A 12,663-nucleotide genomic window follows, 5' to 3' on the forward strand; every position below is an offset into this window, starting at 1 on the left:
TTTTAAACTGTGTTTAGTGATGTGTGTGTGATGATTTTAGGTTATATATTTTATGATTATTTTTGGGGTGGTACAGTGTTAGAAAAATAAAAGAGAAAAAAAGGTATAGACATTCAAAAAATGAGACTCAGTAAAATATATTTCAATGTCAATCTTTTATTGTGACAGCTCTAAAAATGACAACAAGGCATCAGGTCAGATGTAGACAGTGAGATTAGATACTGACTCGGGTGACCAATGATCCCGCTACAGCAGCCAGGAAGAAACAACTGAACTGTACTGCACTAGCTACTCCCTCTACTTGTTTATTGGCCAGGGCAGTGACACTGATCATGGCTATTCTGTCTAGCACAGTGTAGAAATTGGGTTTGGTCATGATAGGGATAGTATTTCCAAAAGAACTAAGTAGAACTTTTTGGACAGATGTAAAAGCAGATTCACCAGGCTCTTTATACAGCATTCTCTTGAGCACATTGGGGAGGGACGCCACTGTTTTCTCAACATCAGCAACTAGTGATTTCACATCAGAATTACCAGTACCATACAAATCACCAAACTTGTGAGCTATTACAGTGAGGATGACATCTTCAAGCATAGATTCCTCGAACATACGTAAACGTAATTCCAGGGGGCCCGGGGGTTTCTTTCTCTGAAAAAAATAGGAATGAAAATATAATGTCTTATTGCACAGAAAAGCAGAGCAGACACAAACAGTATTTTATTTATGTTTGTAAAACACTTGAAAGCCTTGTTTTTTATAACCTTCTCAACTATTTGTATTACTTTCTCTTCCACACTTTCTAACAAGTCACTAAACCATCTTGAAGGTAGAGTGCATGTTTCTAGGCTATGCAAAAGAGTTTTCACTTCTTTCTCAGTCTGCCTGTTGATACTCATTCCACGTAGGGTACGAGCAGCACATAACACAACATTTAGCAGGCGTGTGACACTTATTTTGTCACATATAAGAGCTACTCCAGACACTTCCTTGCTCATGATCTAAAGTTAGACAGATGTGATGTAGTTGGCTGGGGTCTCCTATCAGACAGGCCTCACACTTATCAACTAATTCACAGCCTATACAATGTTGTAACACGAGGGCTACACTAGCCTTTACAGAATGTGTCATCACCAGTCTAACATGCTCATCCTGGTTTTTACAATTATATCTCACACCTTCACTGTCTGAATCAAAAATCTTGCCAGTTCTAGCAAGGCAAGAACAGAAGCAGGCAATGTTCAGTCTTGTTCGTGGTCTTAAAGAGCTGACAGAGGAATCAATATCACAGGTGTCAGGGCTGCCATTATTCTAATGAAGTGAAAAGAAAATAACACTTAAAACTGAAATGAGTCTCTAAGTAAATAAGTACATGACTATAGAAGGTTCTAGAGTCTTTATAGTTACCTCTCTTTCATCTGATTGCCCAACTTCCCCGTCAGAGGTGCTGGTTTCATCCTCACTGCCATTCAACCTAACAGTATGTATGTATGTATACGTTTTTAAATTATTATTTATTCTAAACACATTTTTGCTAAATAAAATAAAGTTTTACCTCTTACGTTTTGTGCTTGGGGCCCCAGTATCGTCATCAGCAGAGTGGGCATCAGTGGCGTGGCTGTTAGGGGAGCTCTTCTTGGTTGGTGTTTCCATAGTGAGCAGGGATCCTTCCAGATGTTAGCTGAGAGCTGGCCGAGCCGACCTGATGACATGTTTTCAATGGCTGCATGTCCATGTTTTATACAGTGAAAGGGGGCGGAGGGTTCGTTTGAGGCGGTGGGGGTAGGCGGAGTTGGAGGCGTGTATATATTTTTTTCTCAAACCTTTGGGGTTGGGGGGGAGAAAAATAATTTCTGGTGGTTGCTCGGAATGTGTTACAGAATACAAGTTGTGAGCAACCGCCAAAAATGTTTTTTTTGGTGGTGAGTTCAAACCCTAGGTGTAGCAATGCGGTTGTACCCTTGAGCAAGGGGCTTCACTTAGATGGCTCCAGTAAGGTACAAATGTAAGATGACCTTGCTAAGTGATGATACTGTAATGTAAAATGCACACACATTCTGGCCCAATAAATAAGCATCACCGTTTGTCCCATTTTACGTCACACACAGCCGCTGCTATACCACTGAACATTTTCAACAATATATTAACCACCACCGTGTTCATCATGTCAACTGACTGGGACCTCTTCGATGAGACAGAACTACTGGAACTAGTATCATGTATTGATGGTAAGTATAATTCTGAAACAGGGGTATTGGGGCTGGGTATGTATAGTAATATAGTCTGGTTCAAAAGTATTAGTACATGGTACATAGTTAATGTATATATGCTTGTATTATTTCAGCGAAATTACCGGCTGTGGACTTGCAAAGAGCGGAGATACTGCAGTGTAGAATAACAGAGCCATCACTGCTGGACCAAACAGCCAGCTGCTCGACCCTGGCGGACGTGTGGGGGGTTGTGACACTCACAACCCCCCAAACGTCCGCCACCAACAGCGCCTTCCAAACCGCAGGAAGCACGAGTTCTGAAGATAGGGCCGAGCAATGTGTTCAAAGCCACATAATGCCATTCAGATGTTATAGAATAAGGTATTTCATATTATGAAATAATTATACATTGTATCTTCTAAAACATAATGACAAATAATGTGTAAAGTTACGGTATCAATGTCTGTTTTCACTTTTCATGTTGACAGGGGATAAACGCATTGGGAATAAACAACACGTATTTTCAGAGACGCTGACCGGCGAGGCAACCTTTAACCCGCATACCTATGCACGGCCCCACCCTGTCCAAGTCTCAGAACAAACTTTTAATGGTGGTATGTAACATTCATTGGGTTACTGATGTGTTTTTATTATTATTTATTGTTTTCCAAATGCCATGAAAGTTACGGTACAAAGCAAGATACCATAACACCTTCTATGTGTTTCTCATAGCTGAAAACGCTTTGCGGCCAGGGCAAGCAGGCCCCCTACAGAGGCCAGTGAAAGGGGGGGCAAGGGGCCCACTTCTGAAGAAAACAGGACGTGTTGATAAGGAAGCTATGGGTCTACGACATGGCCAACAGTTGCCATTCACACTGACCACAGACACTTTGGAAAAAAAGGTACAATTCAGTTGTGGAGAATAGAGAAAAACACGCAGTAAGACAGCCCATGCTGCTCAAGATTCAAGTGATGACGAGCAGGTGGTGACACCTAAACGGAACCCTGCTTGTAAAAGACAGCAGGTTATTGAGGACCCCCCAGATGTGGAGGTACACAGTGTGGGGCAGCTGGATGCCACAGATTTCCTAGAGAGCATAGCTAATTTATTGCAAAGTCACACCGAAATCCTAATAGATGGTAGTTTGAGAATAACGGTCACAGTCATTAGAAATATGCAAGGTGGGGCACGGAGGCGTATAAAAGGCATTTTGTTTAGCAAGATAATAGACTCAAAAAGGGCATGCCTCATTGATTTCAAAAACCAAGGTAACAATTTATGTTTTGCCGCCAGTGTGTACCGCTTGTGGAAGGGTAAAGAATGCACAGATGCAGAAATGTTAGATAGTGCCAAACGAATACATAGTCAGCTAGGGTTTTCGATGCAGAAAAAAAAAAGTTTTTCAGACATCCAGGCGTTTGAAAGACTATTAGGCGTCGTTATCAAGGTGATGTACTATGGAAACGGATGGGAATATTGTACTACCAGGCCTACACCTATAAATTCTAAAGTCCTGTTTGTGTTACTTTTGTAAACATCAGAACATTTATCGGTGCTAGTATTTCTGTGATTATTGCCACGCAGTATATGGGCATAAAAATAGTCACACGTGTCGGAATTTGTGCAGAGCGTGTTTAGACCCCCACTGTTTTGAGGTTAAAGAGAACATCACCAGATGCGATGTATGTAAAATATTCAGGAGACACAAGGCTAAAGCTGCCACCAAAGAGATTCAGTGTGTTCAACACTTTTACTGTACAGAGTGCTGGACTTTTCTCCCAATAACGCACACTTCTGAAGAAAAGCTGTGTCCGCACTGTAAAAGTGTTATCCAGACACCTGACAATCATTTATGCTACATGAGCGTAATAAACATCCCCAAACAATCAGAAAAATACATTTTCTTTGATTTTGAATGCTTGCAAGAAACTGGGACACACATCCCAAATTATGTTAATGCCTCACACATAAACAACAAGCGCACATGGGAGTTTTATGGGGATTCTTGCTTATCTGACTTTGTGAAATGTTTCATCGACACGCATTTTAAAAACTACACTTTTATTTCACACAATGGTAAAGGCTATGATAACTACTTGGTCATTAGAGAGCTCATACGTGAAAAGGTTGCTACACACTTAATCACACAAGGAGGTAAAATTATGTGCATGACAGTGATTCATAAAATTTCTTGCCTATGAAACTGAGTAATATGCCAAAAGCAATGGGGTTTGAGGGTGAGAAAGGACATTTCCCACACTTCTTTAACACGGTCGCAAACCAAAATTATGTAGGACCCTTACCTGCTGAACAATTTTACGGGGTAGACTACATGATGGGTCACGATAAAACAGAGTTTCAGGAACTTCAGGAATTTCTACAAACAAGAAGCTTCAGGCTACCCCCAGTGGTGCAAAAATGACACAGACCGTAAAAGCTACATCAGAGAGTATTATGACAGAGACCACATGGACCATTACAACATTACTAAGAATCCGGCCAAAAGACAGATTTCAAAACTGTTTTTGAATTCTTTTTTTGGAAAATTTGGACAACGACACGATTTACAAAACACCAGTATTGTGAGAGACCCAGACTAATTATTTAAATATGTGTTTGCACTATACCACGAGGTCTTGTCTTGTGACTTTATTGACGATGACTGTGCCTGTGTCACCTGGAAACATACAAAAGAGCACTACACACAGCTTTCAAATGTAAATATTTGTATCGCTAGTTTCACCACCGCCTATGCTAGGTTAGAACTGTACTCTCTTCTGGATGCATTACAAAATCGTTGTTTGTATTATGACACTGATTCAATCATTTATGTAAGCAGGCCAAACCAGTGGGACCCCGAATTAGGAGATTATCTTGGTCAATTGACAAGTGAGCTGCCTCCAGATCAGCACATTACAGAGTTTGTTGCAACAGGACCTAAATCCTATGGATATAAGCTCTCAGGAGTGAAAGCTTGTAACAAGGTAAAGGGTATCATTTTAAACGTGGCTAATAGTGAGAAAATGTATTTTGATAGCCTAAAAGATTTGGTACTTGACTATGCGGATAAGGAGGCTGGTGCAAATGGTGAAATAAAAGACATTACACTGCGGCAACCGGGGATAGTACGTGTTAAGCGAGACTGGCACTTAGAGACGAGAACACTGCAAAAGACACTGAAAGTCGTGTATAATAAACGTGTCCTGGGACCAGACCTTACATCTTTGCCCTATGGGTATTGAACAATGGATTTTAGACTGCAGCACCCGTTTTCATGTATATTGTCAGGGCCCTCAAACTGCGGCAAGAGTTTTTTTATAAGACAATTATTAGACAATGGTAGCCATGTGTTATCGTGTATGCCTGATAATATTGTTTGGTGTTATAGTTACATGCAGCCTCTCTATAAAGAACTGAAGTTAAAATACCCTTTTATTAAATTTATAGAGGGGTTGCCTGAAACATTTAATGATGATGAATTACTACCATGTGGTAAAGTAAACATGTTGATCATTGATGATCTTATGGAAAAGGCATGTGAAAGCGATGCAAAATACGTGCACCACAGAAACCTCAGTATTTTATATATTGTACAGAATGTGTTTTGTCAGGGACAGAAAAGTAGAACTATCACTTTAAACACCAAATATATGGTCCTTTTCAAAAACCCGAGAGATAAATTACAGATTACAACGTTAGCTTGACAGATGTATCCAGGCAAGTCTCAATATATTTTGGAAGCTTTTGAAGATGCCACCAAGAAGTCTTTCGGATACTTATTTGTCGATCTCATGTCAAATACCCCTGATGAATACCGTTTAAGGACGGGTCTTTTCCCCCCTGATACCCCGGTGGTTTATGCGTATAAAAAACAGAGAAAGTAAAAGCTGTTGGCTTTCCAGCTTTGAGCACATTTGCTGTCTGTGACTCTGGCTGTCAGTATGTCACCGCGCATGCAGAGAAACCTGGCTCTCCTGCAGCTGCTGGTTAAAGCCGCCCCGCAACAAAGGAAGGCCAATCTGTGCGCCGAGGGGAGCGACCTGGTGCAGGCTGTCAGAAATCGCTCTAAATACACTGAAGACAACATCCGCTTGAGCGCTAAACAATTTTGGAAACTCAAGAAATGTGGCCACATTATAAAAACTCTTAGTAAAAAGACAGTGTCTGTTAAGAGAAATCTATTGATTCAGTCTGGGGGGGTTTATCGGTAATTTGCTAAGTATTGCCATCCCCCTCATTACCGGCTTACTGACCAGATGAAAATGCAATTCACTGAGAAAAAGTATCTAGTACCTCAGAAACAGATGGACCGAATTAAAGAGGACTTTCCAGTTGAACACGACATCAGAAAAATAGCCACGTATAAATTGGATGGTGAAATGAAAGATATTCAGCAAAACTCTCAATTGGGTGAATATGACAAAGCGAAACGCTATGCACAAGTGCTGCAGAGGTACTTGGCCCTGACGCGGCAGGCAGAATCTGAAAAAGCCACTTTGAATTTGCAGATGCCTGACACCGATACCCCGGCCGAAAAACCGCACACAGAGCCTGTTTTCGATGAAATTTTAGACGCTATCCCACAAAGGCAAAAGAAAAATGCCGAAATATTACTTAAGGAAATGGTGTCCAACAATTCTATAGCTACCTGGAACGAGAATGGGAAATTTGTGTACAAGGGGGGCCCTGTTCGCGGGTCTCATGTGATTGATCTGGTTAGGGCTGTCACACAGCTGCACACGTTGGCCACAGGAAGAGCCCCAAAAGGTTGGGGCAGTTTTATGACAGCGATGGCGGAGATTAACATCCCCGGTTCAGTACTGTCTAACAGAATGAACAGGGAGGTGTTGGAGAAACTGAAAATGACGCCTACTAGAGACAGTTCTATGTCTATACAGAGAAATCCTATTTCTCCTGAACCAGACTTTAATATTTCGATGGCTGCCCCACCCGAAATGCCACAAAGAGCTCAACCTGCTAAGAAGCGCCGGCTGTTTGGAAAATTACCATGGCTGTCTCTGTAAAGCGGGTCCTCATGGTTTTATTTATTGTATTATTATTTTGGTTGTCGTTTGTTTATATATAGGCTATAGAAATACATCAATTGTTGTTATCTGTAAAATGTTTAATCCTTCTGATAATATTCTGATAATAAAAAAAAATATTATTATTATTATTATTATTATTATTATTGTGTTTGTATGTCAAAGAACATTATCAGTGGTGTTTAACTGTTTTTGTTTATTTGTTTTTTGTGATAAGTGTGCTGAATAAAAAATGTAACGCGTGATAAACAATGGTGTTTGTATGTATGGATTTATTAATTACATATACACATAATTAATGTGTATATAATATTTTATTATCAGGTTAGCAGGCGTTACATATATGAGAATGTCACATGTTATTAAGCTTAAACACACACACACACACACACACACACACAAGCATTATTCTATCATTCTATAGCGTCTATAGTGTTATTCATACACTGTTCTAACATTGTTTATTTCTGTTCATGACTGATTTAGCAATTATGACAGATCCTAAAATCATGCATTCGGTTACACATCTGACAATTCTCATTTACATGGAAGCTTAAACAAATACATAGGTCTCGTTCTCCTGTTATAACTTTTCACAAACTGCATTACCATGTTGTCATTACTAATTAAATCTTCAGAATACAAATCCAATATCTGATTATAAGCTAAACCTTTACAACGCTATTGTAAAAAAATACACACAGTGGTTTCCACATGTTGTGGATAAAGCATCCTGCAACTGTCTGGAGTTATACACTGTTAACACTGCGTTTGTGTTTAAAAAAACACATGATTGATTTAGGGAAAAAGGAGCATTGGGGGGGAATCCTTAAGAATCAAAGAATTCGGCCTTCCCATCTCCTCCTAGATAGATAGCGAGCCAGTGCTCTCCGGGTCGGTCATGGGGGTGTGTGTTGATGACGAAACAGGCCGGCCTGTGGACTCCTGACTGTTTGGGGAGCTTATCAGATGGAAACACACACAGAAAATAGTCTCTTGTGTAACTGTCCTTAGTCATGATGGCCCCAATCTGTTGCGTATTCATGACCAGTTTAGTGAAAGCCACAAGGCAAACGTTTTTCAACTGTAGTCGTAAAGGACTTGTCGTCTCATGTTAATTTCAACAATGTTGTCAAAAACAGCATACAATATCATGTTCACGGTGTTTGGTAATGGCTGGGCAAAACTAATTTCTGCTCTCAGGTTCCCTGTTTTTATGAGTGAATAGTGCCCGGTGCACTCTTGATCTGGGCTGAGGTTGAATGCAAACAGTGTGTAACCTCTGGCAAACTCCTTACGGTCCACTACCAGAGGTTTGTCTTTGAGGCGCTTTCCAGCTGTTTACACCAGGTTAAAGTACTCCCGGACACAGTTTTCATTTGCAAAATCCTGTTGTAGCGGTTTAGTAGGGATCTGCTCCCCATCTGCATACAGGGCCAGGAAATTAATATCACAATGTTTAAAGTTGAAGGGGTTTTGTGTAACGTCACCACTGAATGCGGCGTTATCCACAGAACCAATTACTATTATTTTAGGCAATTGTCCCAGAAACTAATTTTCCTGGTTGCACACCTGGCTTCCTCTGGCCAGACTGAACACTTTCATCTGAACCCGATCTACAGGGTATTTTGCATTAGCCACCTGTAGCGCATTGGCGTTGCCCAGCCTGACAGCGGGGGCCACCCGGACCCTCTTCACAAACAGAGCTGCTGAGAGAACCGACAGCTTGAAATCCTCAGCGTTGCTCATGAGACAGAACGCTTCTCTGTTACGGGTGAGTTTAATTTTTATATCAACGCCGTTCAGCATTGATTTGTCTTGAAAAAACATGTCTGCATGGATACAACCCAACAATTCCAGTTTTTGGCTTCCTGCTATATAGGCAGCTCTATTTCTGAACCCAGGTTTGCACCGTTCAGTGTGGTTACTTCATGCTGGCTGGCTGTGTCCTTGACAAAAAGGCCGGCAGAGTACTGTGTGTTCAGAGTGCTTTCACTGTAGTTGAGAATGGATTCTATTATAGCCCTGTACGGATAACAGTTGTTGCTCTGGCTAATAAGTCTGTCACCGATTGTGATGTCGACCTGGCTGAAAAGGGAGGCCACGGGGTAATTTACCAGGCCCACCCGATCATCCTGGGCCAGATCGGTGCCATCATGCTTAGTAATTTTACAAGTCAGGTAGATGACTGTGTTGTTCAGATCTAGATACTCTTAGCCATTTCCAGTGATGTAAAATTCCAGTGGGGCGTTATTAGAGAGCGCTGTGAGGGGCTGCACCTCCATATAGAAACTCTGCTTAATGCTGGTCTGTGTGGTCGCCAGCTGAAAAAGGTCCAGTTCAGATTTGGTGCACTCCTCAGAACTGCAGTGAACGAAAGCCATGTTTAAAATATATCCCCGCGATGTTGTTGCCTGGAGCTCCTCTTCTTACCGGCCCCGTTTCTCTTATGATTGTGTTTCTTCCGTACAGTCCTTCTTTTAACAGGTGCCGGGGGCCCTGTGATCCCCAGTGGTGTCGTTCTTTTCCTTTTAATGCCTGTCCTGATATACATTAGTCCCGAGCCCTCCTGTTTCAGAGCATTTATTCTACTGGCCACCGCACTTGTAACCTACCCGACCACATCTTTAGCTATGTTTGTGGCAGCCGATCTGACGTGTGGTTTAACAATTTCTAATCCGCGTCTCAGAAAAGGCATAGCTTTTCTGAATAATTATCTAAATATACCAGCTACCCCCGCACCATATTGTACCGGCATCCCGGCGAAACCGGGGAGGCCGTTACCCGCCTGATACTTGTAGTAGTTCCTATACATGTGCGGGTCTCCATAGTTTTTAACAATCACCATGATTTAAAAGTGGTTGTATCTAACAGGTTGGAAATGCAACTTCACTATCACCTTGCCGTATGCGAATGTGACATGTTCGTTCTGATCAGTCTTTATTTCAATGCTGATGGTGTCGAAATTGATCCATGCTCAGCGGAACATAGTGGGGCTTATCATATAACAGCGTAACAAACTTGCCTTCTTCTCCTTTTTTAGGTACACAACATAGAAGCACACGTGTCACCCACTAGTTGGTGTTCAATTATATCGGTATAAACATACATGTGGTTAAAACCCGCAGTAATATCCGCAGGATGGGGTGATTTTTTTCCCCCTTCTCGGGTATGAACCCCAAGACATGTGCTAGTTGGCCCCTGGTAAAAAAACAATAAAGTCGAATTCCCGAAAAGCCTTATGTTTCTACTAATATAGTTGTATTGAAAGTAAACCTTGGGCGACGTGGGGACGGTCTTGACAGCATTGTTCATGGCTGTTAACAATACATCAATGTTTTTATAGTAGCCTTTCATAATACCAGTTTGTATCGGTTGCCTCAGAATGCAATTCTAAGCTCTGTTTCCTGTCAAACATATTGATGCTCATGGGGTAGTGCATCTCCACCGTCCCTACCTCCCATTTACCTGGTAGATCGATGGATTTGGCTAGATGGTCAGTGAAGTTGGAGCTCTTGTTGTTAGGAAATAGTGTCTCCGAGGCATTGCTGGTTAAAGTCAGGTAAAATCCATTTTCACTCATTTTTTTATCCTCTCACAACCCCCGGGGCTATGTCTTTCACCTCTGAAGCTTTGATCCAACTATTAAATTTAACTCCTCAACCCAGCCATTTGACTAAAACTTGTTTATTCCGGCCACGGCCTCTGGAGTCTAAAATTTTCTGTATTCGATAGACTCTGTCACCATTTTGGTTTATCTTTTGTAACTCTTTGGTGTAAAACTGCCCTTTTATGTCGTCACCAGCATAATCTTTTAATTTGTAAATAGGCCTTAATCCAGGCACACATTCTTTAAGTATGAATATTTCATCTGTGAATTTCTGCTCATACCCCTTTTCAAATTTTTATTCTCGACACCCTCACATGATCACCTTCTTTAAACTTAAATTTTGAAGGTTTGCTTTTTACAGATGACCCATACACAGTCCTCCACACTCTCAGGGCATTGTCAGGGGTGACATCTACTGGTTGTTCCTTGATAGTTCTATGGAATGTGTGATTGTAACTGTGAACCAGGTCTGGTAAGACATCCACATATCTAAAAGTGTTCACAGCTGTAAAGTACTTCCACATTTTCGATTTTATAGTCCTATTGAATCTCTCTACCATACTGGCTTTCACTTTACTATTTGTCACAAAATGCCTGCCATTGCCAGTCAATGTCTTGTACCAGTGTCAAGTTCCTCTTAAACCTCACCTGTGCTGGTCTGTGCACTGTGTATGTATATTGATCCGATAACCATTGTGAAACGTTCTCTTTTTACACGGTCACCCTTTGCTCTGGCACTTCTCAGTAGTGTATCGTGTCCTCCAAAACTACCGGCTTCTTTAGGCATATAATAGATCTCTTTTAATCTCTCTTCATGGTTCATTTTCTCGTGACTAATTAATAAACTCTTCAACTTAGTAACTTATACTAATTAGTAACACCCAGGTGGCTGAGTGGGTAAGGCATTGGACTTAAAATCTAATAGATGTATGTCTGTGTGGGTTTGAACCCCATGCTGGGTAAGTACTTCTTTATCAAAACTTTATTTTGTTCTCTTTTTCTAATTTACTTTATTTTGTACCATCCCCAAAATAATCATACAATATTTAACCTAAAATCATCACACACACATCACTAAACACAGTTTAAAATACCTTTTTTATTAAAACTTTGTTGTTGTTCTCTTTTTATTTTATTATATTTTGCTAACAATGTATCATACCAAACCTAATCATAAAACATAACCTAACACAAAAAATAAGAAGTTTAAACTCTTAAACATTACACACACACACATACACACACCATCAGGGTGAGATGGCGGCGAACACTTGTCAAGATGACCTGTGCCCTTTCCAAAATGCCTGTCATCCTAACAAGATGGAGGTCATCCAAACAAGATGGCTGTCATCCTTACAAGATGGCTGACTGGAGAGGGTCAAAGGGTAAAGGGTAGGGGCGGGGCTTCCAGCTGTCACTTTGACATGAAGTGCCATTATCACTACTCGGTTCCATTGATAGGAGAGTCCAGATTCGGACTTCAAGCTGCTACACTGTGAGTAAGAAAGCTCCATATGGCTTGTCTGTGGTGTGAGTGTTCAGCTGGAGAAAGGGCTATAAAACCCACCTCTGTATAATCACGAATGAGTGCCAGAATCCCAGGCAAATCCATTTTAGCTAACCCAGTGGAAACGGGACCCCAACACAAGAGCAGTAGAAGTTGGGAGGGAAAACCTTACCATACAAAACTTAGGAACATGTCTGCCTAAGTAAATAACACACAATGAACAGCCATGATGAGATCATTACATTGAGCATGTGACCAGTGTGCTCCTCCACACAAGCCTGCAGGTGTGACA

Source organism: Amia ocellicauda, chromosome 5 (assembly GCF_036373705.1).
Source record: "Amia ocellicauda isolate fAmiCal2 chromosome 5, fAmiCal2.hap1, whole genome shotgun sequence".
In the NCBI taxonomy this organism is placed as follows: domain Eukaryota; kingdom Metazoa; phylum Chordata; class Actinopteri; order Amiiformes; family Amiidae; genus Amia; species Amia ocellicauda.